Raw genomic sequence first — 11,033 nt, forward strand, 5'->3', positions numbered from 1 at the left:
GGGGCTCCAGAGCCACGGTGAATGTCAGGCCACAGCCACCTTCCTGAAGGGGTGGACCGTGTCCCCATGTCACCTCATTAAGAGGGTTCGTGGAGCACATGTTAAAATGGCTAATGCAGAATATTCAGTGGCACGAAATAATCTTCAGTAGCTGCTTCAATTTTAAAATAATACAAATTACAAAACACTACTACTTACTCTGCACAGTATAGTCTTATTTCATTAAAGATGTTAGACAGTAAAGAGAAGGTACATGCACCAACATCAACAGAGGTGATCTGTGACATGATACATGTTTTACTCTGCAGACATTCAAGTTTCTAAAATGTGCAAGTATAAAAATGGGGGGAAAACTTTTTTTAAAAAATCAAGTAAGTCAAGTACCAATAATTGAGCTCACGGTACCAGCAAATTTTCTTTTTTCAATTAACATCATTTTCCTACTATTGAAATGAACAAGGTGAGAGCAACCAACTTACAAAACATCTTTATTTCTTTCACAGAAATCTACCTCCAAGGATGAATGTTTAAGGAAACAAAAATTTTAAAACCAGGTTCAATTATAAAGACATTTCAATCAAAACAACGATTACATGGAATAAAAATGTTCATACAATGGAGTGCAAAACCTTAACTTAAGATCTCAGGGTATGACATTCTGGAGTCCATGTACCAGGGTCTTTCTTTGACAGTTCTGTTAGCTGTGACTTAATAAAAATTTTGAGTATCACTTTCTGAGATTCACTAGACTCGCTCTTTACACATCTAAGTCAATCTTGAATAGCCTCTCCAAGTTGACAATCAAATCAATGATTTTAGGAGTCACAGCAACTTGTGCTCTGAGCGAATGTTCTAGTCTGCTTGTTTCCCACACATTTAACTTTAAAACTTCATTAAGACATCACTCAAAAGTAGTCTTCCACTTTCTTGGCCTCATAATCAATTCTTCATAACTGCCTAATACTGCCTCTGTGATATGAGAGTGAAAAAAATCAAGTTGACATAAAACCAGTGGCTGGTACAGAGGTCAATATAATGATTACCTTACACTTAAAATGACTACTGGGAGGTCTAGGACAGTAAGGGGACCGTAGGCAGCAGCCACACTTGGCTACACACTGCATCCTCCTGCAGGACTTTATCAACATCACAGAAATAGCTGTCTTCACCACATCTGTCCTAGAAAAAACCTAACATAAAATACTTAGCAAATTTAACAAAATTTGTTTTGCTGTATAACCAGTTTTGCTGCACAACAGTCTAACTCCCCATGCACCTGTACAGCAGGCCAGCAGTTTGTGGAGTGACTTGGAGGGTCCCAGAGACTTTGTCTTTCCCATTTCCCTTTTCAGTCCACTGCCCTCCAAAGAAAGACAACGCTCACGGTCCCATCTCCAGGATCACCATTAAGACAGGAACCAGCTGGCAAGTGAGAAACGAGAGACAACGTGTCTTCCTCGTCCTTTCCCGTTAGCCTTTAGAGTCAGCAAATACTCACATAAATCCACAGATGCACATTTTCACAGATGGGCCTTTACTGAAATGTTCTCAGGAAGCGGCACTGGAGCAGACGAACACATCCCTGCTCTCAGAGCTCACAGGAGGATGCGGGGAAATAACAACCACAGTAACTTGCGGGAGGTGGCGAGTCAGGTGAGAGCTGCAGTGTCACAGTTCAGAGAAGGAAGCCTGCGTCCAAATGGACGCCACCTTCTAGTTCACTAGTCAGTGCCTCTTGTGAGCCAGGCATTGCTCTTGGTCCTGGGGACACAGCTATGACGGACCAGACCCATCCTCATGAGCTCTATTCCAGTGGGAGAGAGATAAGCCCGTAAACGAAGATGTAAGCTGATGTGTTTCACACTACTGAGCAGCAAAGACAAGGAAAAGTTTGGTGGAGGTGATCGGAGAGGTGGGGGGAGCTACTCGCGGTGGGATTCACTTGGAAAGGTTCTGAAGTGTGTGTGTGTGTGTGTGTGTGCATGTGGTCACGTAGGTGTGTGTATGTGTGTATGCATGTAAGTGTGTATGCCTGTGGGGGGGTATGTGTGTATTTGTGTGTGTATGTTTGTATATGTGTGTGGGGTATATGTGTTTGTGTGTGTATATGTGTGTATGCATGTGTGTGGTTGGTGTGTGTTTGTGTGTATATGTGAGTGTGGTATGTGAGTTTGCGTGTACATGTGTATATGTGTGTGGTACATGTGTTTGTGTATGTGTGTGTGTCTATGTGTGTATGCGTGTGTGTGGTATGTGTGTTTATGTGTGTATATGTGTGTTTTTGTGTGCATTCAGCCACATAGGGCAAATAATGATGTTAAGGTCCTATATTTGATAGTTGTGAGTAATGGCCAGGTAGTATCGATTATGTCCAGTCAATCTTTCTTATAAGTAGACGTACGAATAAATGTCAAAAATTTCATGACCACAGGGAAGAGATTTCTATGTTTATTTTCAATTAACATGTCTAATGTTTGGAGAACAATTAAAATTTTTAAATTATTACTTTATGTTAAAAATTTTCACTTTGGTTTATGTTCACTTTTAAACTTTAAACAAGTAACTGACTGCTTTGAGGAATAAACAAAACTACCAAAATGAGGTTTTCATCACTTTAGCATATAATTAAATGATTTGTGATAGAAAGCAAGACATTTTACAAACCCAGATGAATAGTCTAAATACATCTAAAATAATCTAAAATTCCACTATCCTCATTGTTCTGGGATTTGTCATTGAATAGATCAGATTCATCACATGTATAGTTTTTATCTGCTCTTCATTTAAACAGAAGAGCTAGTTTTTACAGACAACACACTAATTTATCCCGATAGTTGGAGTGCAGCCGGATTTTCATCACTATGAACCATAAGGAAATTTAATTTAAACCAGACAATTCAGTCATCTTTAGAAGGCGTGAAAGCACTGCTTCCCCGGAGCACAGAGCAGCGAGCGGTCACTCCACTAGCAAACACGCAGCAGCAACACACAGGCGTAGGGACACTGCAGAATATAATTAATTCTGTGAAAAATACACAGTTGTAGAGGAAGAAACCGAGGTCAGAACGTAACTGCAATCTGCTTTTATCTTACTGATGCATTTTCCACTCAGGTTTCTTTAATTTTCACCATTATGACAAACACAGAAAGAATGGAGGAAAAAAAATAAAACATAATTGCACCGTGATTTCTCATTAACTCCTGGACAAGTGCCAAGGCCTCAGTACTAAAAACATAAACGAAGAGGGTAATTTTCATAGCAAGTACCTCAGTTTCTAAGAATTAGATCTGATAATAGAGACCACAAAAGTTCCCAATTGCAACTTGTCAATCACGCAGGCAATCGCCGAAAGAGATTTCTCCTAAGGCCACGCCCAAGAAAATAAAATGGTGACCGGACTAGGGAAGATGGCAAATTGGTCAGGTTCTTTGTATAATAAAAGACCGTTTATAAGGCAAACTTATAAATTACAACATTTCAAGGGGTGTGGCATAAAATGCCAGAACAGTAAGATATTTTATATGGTAAACTTTTAAATTTCAAAAATTTTTAGCAAAGGAATAAAAGGAACAAAATAGCAAGAGTAATGGATGGATCCACAGAGACATTCCAAAAGGCAGCCATGGCATTGTCTGCACGTGACCTTCAAATTCAAGGCTGTAGAGATTTAGAATATTATCAAAACATTTGAGTAAACATCTGAAACAAGTCTGCACATTTCCTAACTTGAAAGAAGCATTTAATTTTGACTTTCCCCTTCTATTTTTGCCCCAATTTCAAGCACTAATCCTTTATAGCTCTGGCAAGTTTATCTTAAAACCTCCCCACCTTCCGACTTACTTAACACTGGGTAAACTCGTTCTCAAGTTCAACCCCTCAGGGTAATTTGCTTGCCTCAGCCAGTTTATAGGGACTAGAAGCCAGGTTAGTTACAAGAAGTCATAAGAATGTGGCTTCTCTAGACAGTTTAGGAAAAAACAAGAGAAAACGTACTTTCTTATGTATGGCCTTTCCTTCCAAAGATAATGAGAAACTTTCCCCCAGATTTTAAAAGTGCTTTCCAAATTAATCATTTATAGTCCCCTAAATTCATATAGCCCTGTAGTTTTGCTGCCTCCTCTGCATTGCAGCACAATACGTGTGCAGGGGATGAAAAATCTCTCTCGTCACCTGTCTCTAGGTTCCTGCCTGAGGCCCCTATAACATAAGACAGAGTTAGAAGAGAAAAGCATGCACATTTACGTAACATAAGTTTTCTATGACACAGGAGTTTTGAGACCCAAAGAAACAGGGAATCCTGTGTATTTCTCATGCCGGGTCTGAGTGGGCAGTCGTAGGGAAGTGTGATTGGACAAAGTGGGTATGATCTGATGGAAACTGGGAAAATTTAGCAAGACCTGTTTGTTCAGATTCTTCTCTGTATCCTTGTGTCTTCAGAGATAAGGATGTTTCTTTCCTTTGGGTGTAGGACGTGCACCTCTGGAATGAGGGTCTTATGACCTGCTTCAAGGAGGAGGGTGGGGGAAGGTGACAGGGACCTTTCTGCTGCCACTGTTTTCTCAGATGCCAAGTTGCCGTATTCTAGGGGAGGGTGTCCTGAACCCCATCACAAGACACAAATAAAATAAAATATATAATACATAAAAAATACATAAAAGTTTGATGTCACTCTCTGCACTATTGGGCTAAAGGTCATCTTTTTTATTGTTAAAAAGTCAAATCCCAGCTGCTAGACTTAGAGGCAGTTTTTAATGATGCCACACCAGAAATAGCAAAGCCCAAATGCCATCTGTAAGTTTCTCTTTCAGACCAAATAAACAGGATGAAAACTCAGCTTTCAGTTGCAGATGAGCCAAAGCTAGAGGCCGCTAAGCAGAGAAGCTGCTCGGTGCTCAGCCAGGAGACGCAGAGAGAAGCCTCTCCCAGGTAACGGATAACCATCAGTATTCCAAGAGCTTCCAGGAAGGTCAACAGTGAGACAGAAACCCAAAAGTGAGCTCTGATTCGCCATTAGTAAAGAGAAGAGAGCTGCCGGGGGCAAGGCACTTCCTGGGGAACCGTGGACAGCTTCAGCAGGTGAGAGCCACCTCTGTGCACCTGACCAGCATCCCACCAGTCCCAGCAGGATGATGTGTGTTCACACCTCTGTGACCTTCCGAAACTCTACAGAAAGCTGCAGCCCTCTCCTTGACTCACGCTTTTCCTATATTTACAAAAGCCCAAGTCAAAGAAGAGCTCCAGGTTCTGTTCCAACTTGGACTTTCTTTACTGGGGTCCATAGACAGAGAATGCAGGAAGGTCATGTTTATTTACACTAGCCTCTATCTAAAATTTTGCTTCACCTTCAGTTATAAATGCAAATAAACCACAGTATATGTGACTTTGTCACCAACAGAAACCACACATCTTCACCTCGCATGTTAAGTTGTTGTAGGTGTCTTTAAATAGCCACTAACGTGACTGGAAGTTGGTGATCCTGGGTCCTGTTTGTTGCAGTCAACAATCACAGATCAGCAGAAGGAAAGCACAGCAAAGTTTATTGGAGCACGTCCCGAAGGAGGAACGGCCACGCCAAGGCAGGCCAGGCTGTGGCCCGAGTCACTTTAGGGTTGAAGGTTATATTGGATCAGATTTTGGGTGCTCCTGAGGTGTGTCATTGTGACAGGTATCTCTATGTCACTTGACTGGCACTTGTGGGCTGTGTGGTGACTCTTTTCCACCTGAGCATGTTCTTACCCATAATGCATGTGGAAAAACCCACCAGGTGAGGGGTAAAACCACAATGCTAATTTTATTATAATGAGATTATGATGAGGCGAAGGTCAGTGCCAGGGCGGACTGCTGCAGGCTGTGCAGGCTCTGGAAACTGAGTTACTTTGGTTTGGCTCCAGTTCCTTGTTGTCAGGATATGTTGGTTGTAAGTTTAACCACAAAACAGGCAGGTTGGAAAGTTCCAGGGTGGTCGTTGGTGGAGTTAGGAAGTCTGTGGAGCCACCGCCGAGACCCCGTCACTCATATCTGACTTCCTACCTAACACTAATCCTTCTTATTCAATGTGTTAATGAGAAAGCGCACATGCTATCGTTCACTAAATAGCTGTCGAGTTGGGAAACACTGGATAGAGTGAAATTAAACAGAGTTCCCTAGAACAGAATTTCTCAGTCTCTAATACTGCAGAGAAGAGTGTGACTGTGGAAAGGGGCGATCGGCATGCAGAGCTGAGGAAGGACGCACTCTGAATTAATCTCCCTCTCATCACCCTCGACTTCTAAAACAAACTTTGCAGGTGCCCCATCTGACTCTGCGTGGTGCTGCAGGATTCGGGGGGTGGACTGGGGTCCTCAAGCTCTACTGTGCCTGAGAAACACTGTGGAGCATTGGAAATCCTCATGACCACATCAGACCCTATTAAGACTCTGTAAAACGCTCCAAAGCACAGCCAAGCAGATGTCCATGGGGCTCTACTTAGGCACTGTGAATGCATGGTGTGTAGGACCTCCCTACACCCAGCACTGAGGTGGAAGCAGGACTCAGGAAAGGATCTAGGAAGTTCAATCTCAGGGTCATAGTCTGAGTAACTCAACCTCAGATGCCCTCCTGGCCTCCAGAAACTTCATGTTTTATTTTGAGTAAAGAAAGTAACATTTCTTAGGATAGATGTTCAATACAATTGTTTTAGTCCATTCCTGTTGCTGTAACAAAATGCCATAGACGGAATGATTTGTAAACAACAGAAATTTATTTCTCACAGTTCTGGAGCCTGAGAAGTCCAAGATCAAGGTGCCAGCAGGTTTGGTGTCCAGTGAGGGCTGCTGTCTGCTTCCAAGGTAGTGTCTTGTGGCTGCGTCCTCCCACGGCAGAAGAGATGAAAGGGGGAACGGCCCTCATATCTCTTTTCTATGATCACTGTCCCATCCAGAAGGACTCTGTCCTCATGACTTACTCATCTAAAGGCCTTACCTCCTAACGCTATCACATTGAGGATTAAGTTTCAACAAATGAATTTTATTTTATTTTATTTTATTTATTTATTTATTTATTTTTATTTTATTTTTTTCCTTTTTGTCTTTTTTCATGACCGGCAACGGATCGCAACCCTCAGTGTCGCGCCTGTACCGGCCCGGGACCGGCAACGGGATCGCAACCCTTGGTGTTGCTCCCTGCACCTCACTCAGCCAGTGAGCGGGAACCGGTCTGTATGTGGGATCTGAACCCTCGGCGGGAGCGCCGCCGCGCTTCCCAAGCGGCGCACTGTAGCAGTGCGCCACCAGGCCGGCCCTCAACAAATGAATTTTAAAGAGACACATCCAGACCATAGCAACATTTCTGTGAAATGCATAGTTATAAATCACACAAATGCTCTTTGAATGAATTGCACACTTGAGGAGAGAAGATTATGCAATCCAATGTACAACCCACATTAGCCGGATTGAGGAAAAAACCTACATAGGAACCGAAGAGACAAAATTCCCATGTTTTAATCATGTGACGATGAAATACACAACGTGATTTTCTTTAACTACTGAATTCCTATGGGAAATACTTTATTCTGAGTGAATTGAAGAAAACTTTGCTAAAATGAAAGAATAAATAAGAGTTTATAAATGTAGGATTCATCAGAAAATCAGAGAACTACAAACAAATAAGAAAGGCCATAGACACCTTAGGGACAGAAGACAGTCAAACTTTACCCCTTGTTCTTAAATTAAAGGAATAGCAGATAACATATTGCACATTGACTGACTCAATCCTCACACGTGCACAGAATCCCATGAGAGGGACACTGCTGTAACACACCCCTGGACAAGCAGGAAGGTAAGGCTAGGGGAGATGGAATTACTTGCCCAAGACATGGAGCTGTTGGGAACTGAGGCCGAGCGTCAAGCCCAAATCCCCTGACTTCAGAACCTGAGCGCTGCACTCTACCCACAGAGACAAGCAGTCGGACAAGTTAACATGAGATAAACTGTGAGTGATACAAGCCCCGGCACGGCAGCACTGAACACGGCTGGCCTATGGCAAAGAACATAGTACGTTCTGTGTCAAGAGGGATTAGTTTCAGCCCTATCAATTACAGCTCATTTTTGAGAATTTCCACAAGCGAAACTACTGAAGCAAACATCAGCAGTTGGGATAAAAAGGGTCACTTGAACAAAAAAACTAGCAGATGAAATGATTAGGGACCTCGAACTTCCCAAAGCCCTGTCTAAACTCAGATCCTAAGTGTTAGTATCAGTAACTACAGAACCTTAGAGAGGAGAGAGAGAGAGAGAGCACTAATGTAGTAACATTTAGGGAATGTGAGTGCCGAGTGTCTGGCAATTCTTTGTACAGTTTTGCAACTTTTGTGAAAGTCTGAAATTACCAAAAGAAGTGTTTTAACTAACCAATAAAGTTATACCTTTACAGATGAAGCAAGATTAAGGTAAGATCTTTGAATGAGAATTTGAGGTGCTTATCTTAATATTATACCAAATTGATATAGATATTTATGTAGTAGTTTATCTTTAAATAAGTAAAACCTGACAGTTTGCCTTATACTGATATGAGTTTTAAACAATGTGTTCTAAGAGTTAGAATCATGAGGATGAGCGTGATCACAACACTAACACATTCCCTTATGACTCCATAAAAGTGAATAAGGTTATACTTCCTGATTTAGAGTGGCAACTCACACATCCTGTGGCAAACAACAAGGAAGATGCTCATAACAGATGTGTGTGCTATGCAAATGGAGATACGGTGTGCACTGCAAAGGAGCAAAGATCCTCTACCCTCTCATGCTTGGTGGCTGGCACCTGTGAACAAAACTGACAAGAGACAGACTAACAGAAGAAAATGCATACAAACTATGTTACCATTTTAAATTTTATATGTACAGGGGCTAAACAACAAAGAAGTAAATAACCCAAAGAAGCAGTTAGACCTCGGAGCTTACATACCATTTTAACAAAGGGTGATAAATTGTGGAAAAGTGACTAGACAAACAAGAGGAGGTTGGAGCTTCTAGGAGCAATAAGTTGAGGGAAAGTAACTAAGAAATAGATATATGGGAACTAAGAGAAGATAAGGGCTATTCTGGCAAAGTGTGTTTATGCAGATTATCTCAGTGCAGGCTCTTCATCTCCAGTGACCCTTCTGGTACAGGAAAGGGGGGAAATTTATGCCATATTCACAAGGGGAAATGGATGTCCTGCTTTTGGGCAGAAAAAAAAGAGGGTAAATAACTTTTCCTGCATCTGTTGATTCTCAATTGCCTTCAGCTCAAAATAATTCTTCTGCCAAAGTGTAATATTTTGGGGTAGCATATTCTGGATGCTTTTAGCATCTTTCTACTTATGTCTAAAACTTCAGGTTCTTTATACTTAAATAATGGCATTGGCCTGTGCTTTTGTCACTAATTTGCTAAGCTTCTGGCACAAATTTGACCTCTGTATAAAATTAGTCCTTGATTCCTCATCCCAGTGGAAATTGTGTGGACTTCCCTCTCTGCTTTCCTAATGGTTTCTTCACTACAAAGCCTCAGTTGAATGACCACGTCTTCCATCTACAAAATGTGGAATTAAACATACCTAGTGTAAATTAATGAAATTAAAACTAAAAGTCCAGTGTCTTTGTCCATTTTCTGCTGCTGTGACAGAATACCACAGACTGGATAATTTATAAAGAAAAAAGATTTGTTTTGCTCATGGTCTGGAAGCTGAAAAGTCCAAGATCAAGGGTCTGCATCTGGCGAGAGCCTTCTTGCTGCATCATGAAAGGTATCACATGGCGAGGCAGAGTGTGAGGGGGAAAGATCACACTAGACAGGGAGAAAAGGGGACAAACTCCCACAAAAACTAACCCACTCCTGTGATAATGGCATTAATCCATTCATGGGGGTGGAGACCTCTTAATGGTCCCACCTCTTAATACTGTCACGATAGCAATTAAATTTCAACACAAATTTTGGAGGGGACATTCAAACCATAGCAGCTGGATTATTTTTGCAGATCTCTTTGTGTGAGACAAGTTTGCACTGAACCCCTGGACCATCTGGAGACTCCAGAAGAACTCTGCATCCCAGCTTCAGGTACACTAATGTAATGGAGCAAATTTATGAGCAGAGATTAATGACAAGATCTATTAAAATGGAATTATTTTGTCTATTCATCTCCAAGAGCTACTGGATAAAAATATTAGTAAATTCAAAATGAGTTTAAGTGTTCAATTTCAAATTGAAAAATTCTGCATTTTCAACTATGACTCAGCTACCTCTCATTGCTTTTCATTGTCATTACTTTATTTTAATGTGATTTTTAAATGCATCGCTTTCTCAATTAGCCAGTAAGAAGTGCAAGAAAGGGGCCGGCCCGGTGGCGCACTGCTACAGTGAGCCGCTTGGGAGCGCGGCGGCGCTCCCCCCGAGGGTTCGGATCCCACATACAGACCGGTTCCCACTCACTGGCTGAGCGCGGTGCGGGCGCGACACCGAGGGTTGCGATCCCGTTGCCGGTCCCCGGTGCGGGCGTGACACCGAGGGTTGCGATCCCGTTACTGGTCAGTAAAAAAGACAAGAAGGAAAAAAAAAAAAAGAAGTGCAAGAAAGAATTGGGTTAACATATGTAACGTTTCTAGATAGATGTTAGAGGTTTTATATCTAACCCTGATGATTTTTTCCCTAGTACCTAATTCTCTCTAAACTATTCTTTTTTTTTTCTTTAATTTTCAGCTGCCTCACAGTATATTTTTTGTTTTAAATTCAAGTTTCCCAAAACTATTTGTTAATTTACTGGATTTCTTCTTTAACAAAAAGAGACCAATATAAAACAGAATGTGAAAAAGTCAAATTGAATTCAGTTAACACACAAGTATTGATTTGAATGGTTAAGTCTTGGCTTTCTCAAGACCTCTGCAACGTTATGCAACTGGTTTCAAAACTGAGCTTCTAAACTTATCAGCTGTTCAGAATAAAAGGGAGATGTCAAAGGCTTTGATTTTATTCCATGTAGAAATTTACCAGTCTGATTTCCTGTAACAGCAACATGGAAAC

This window comes from Galeopterus variegatus, unplaced genomic scaffold (assembly GCF_000696425.1).
Source record: "Galeopterus variegatus unplaced genomic scaffold, G_variegatus-3.0.2 Scaffold187, whole genome shotgun sequence".
Classification (NCBI taxonomy): domain Eukaryota; kingdom Metazoa; phylum Chordata; class Mammalia; order Dermoptera; family Cynocephalidae; genus Galeopterus; species Galeopterus variegatus.